This window comes from Odontomachus brunneus, unplaced genomic scaffold (genome assembly GCF_010583005.1).
Source record: "Odontomachus brunneus isolate Ranch 3 - 2012 unplaced genomic scaffold, Obru_v1 Obru_scaffold_020, whole genome shotgun sequence".
NCBI classification, from domain to species: Eukaryota; Metazoa; Arthropoda; class Insecta; order Hymenoptera; family Formicidae; genus Odontomachus; species Odontomachus brunneus.
In genome coordinates this window covers 2,243,742-2,246,028 of record NW_022639470.1, presented here as the reverse complement: position 1 = coordinate 2,246,028, position 2,287 = coordinate 2,243,742, and the positions used below count along the sequence as shown (strand labels likewise).

The window sequence follows — 2,287 nt, the reverse complement described above, 5'->3', positions numbered from 1 at the left end:
ATATCACGCGTGATTATTCAGAGACTATTAATATTATTATATTCTCAGATTTATTCTTAGCGTTATATATTTATGCTGTTTAGATTAGTGAGACCCTGGTTATATAACAATATATTCGCATTGACATCCGCGGGTAGATTATAAAAGGAGAAACTACAAAACTTGCATGAATTTACTGAAAAAGTGCGTCAAAATTAAGTTACTTAACATTCAATAACTTACCAGTGCACAAAATTAGAACGTAAAACTCGTATAAGTATTCATAAGAAATATTAAAATAATGGCGAAAAAGCACAATAAGACGAGCCGTAAAATAAACTAATATTTTGCTACGTTGACATCATTTTTAGATAATTGCGGAAAGAAAAATTCATCATGAACGCACCAACAATAAGTATTTGCACAATGTTGCAAATGACGATCCGATGGGAACAAATAACGCAGAAATACATGGAAGTATGTAATCTAGTTACGTTTGAATGTCAATACTCGTTATAATATTGCAAAATTGAAATCATGGTATTTCTGCTCTGATTCAGCTCGAAAAAAACGACTCGCCATGTTAAATCTTTTAATATCTGCTTCCGAAAAAAAACATTTGAATGATTTGGATATCAAAGAGGAAGTGGATACTTTTATATTCGAAGTAGGTATACTCATGTAATTTTTCTCGACAGTCTGATATATTACACGGATACAACTAACACACAAACTGATTATAAGGTCATGACACAACATCGCTGTCTATATGTTTCACTCTATTACTACTAGCGGAACATAAGAATATTCAGGTACTTCTCTATAGAAACATAAGATATATAACAGTTTAAAAGGAAGCAACTGATTAATTCTGTTCAATCATTAAGTTGTTAATTAATTCCTGTTAAAAAGGTAAAAGCTTCAAGTACTCGTCGCTGTGTATTTTTTTCATGCATTAATCGAAATTAATCGATTGAATGAGATTAATCAGAAACAATAACAATTATAAGCACATAACAATTATAAGCGAACGCAATAATGGCTATAATGATAAATAATAAAAGTACGGCTAAAATCATTTTTGAATTGCGACGCGGAACGGCAGCGGCATTACGTATATTCACAATGTAACTGCACGTCTCATCGGAGCAACGTAACGTGCAGATTCGTGCAGATTCGTGGATAGATATGTGTGAACTGCAAACGCAGTACGGACTGATGCGATTCTCTGCTGTAGAGAACTTTAAACTAACTGATAAGATAATTTGATTAATTAATATTTTTTTGAATCTGTTATATGTATATATATAATATAACAATGTCTTATTTTATTGTATTATTAATATAATATAATTATTATTATAATGATTAAATTTATTAAAGGTTTATCCAATGGTTTAATTATACTAAGTTTGATCCAATTATCTTCTTTTAATAATGTGCTTATCCTAAAATAAATATAAATATACACGTAGACAATTGCTGAAACTATTTCTTTGTGTATATATGAAAATATCACGGAGTAGTGAGGAATGCAATTTTAATTAGTGTTGGTTGTAGGATCGCGTCAGGGAGAAAGTCAATACAGTGATGAAAGAGTGTGAAAGAAAGTTGACTATGACGTCGTTGCACAATTTATCATATTTAGAAAGATGTTTGAAGCAATCGTTGTGGCTATACCCCAGCGTGCATTTTATAGCACGAATCACTGCCGATGATGTGAAATTACGCGGTAACAACCATGAATTTTTTAAAATATGTAAACATATTTTAAATTTAACGTTTTACAATTGTCGTAATTAAATTGAAATGAGATAGCCATGAGTAATATGAGTAATTTTTTATATTTTTTAAACATAGGAATTATCATAATATTTAACTCCTTCACTGTCAGGCGAAAATTGCATCTGAAGTCAGATTTTGAAAATTTATAATGGCGGATCCAATATGGATATAATCAAATATTTTCCTTCTACAGTCGATACTCGATGGCTTTCGGTAAAAACAGAACATGAAGATGATGTAGGAAACGAGCGTTCGATGTTTAATGTCGACTTTCCTCATATTCATTTTTATCTTTCTAGGAGTTTTTATCAAACGAGATTCATCGTAAAATATTAAAATTAAATGTATAGATGTATTCATTTATGATTAGATAGTAACGTGTCGTAAAGTTTATAGCTACATGAAATTAATAATAACGATTTGTTATAACAAGCACAATGGTACATTACAAATTCAAGTCTATTATTTTGGCTGGATATCTTTTTACAGATTTCTTCACTTAACGCGTTTGAATATATATTAA

The 2,287-nt window shown here is 30.0% G+C and overlaps 1 pseudogene; it reads left to right on the top strand.

Annotated features, from left to right (window-relative positions):
* LOC116842031 overlaps positions 1-2,206 on the top strand; it is a 4,788-nt pseudogene extending 2,582 nt beyond the window's left edge.
* Positions 2,207-2,287: the final 81 nt, after the last annotated feature.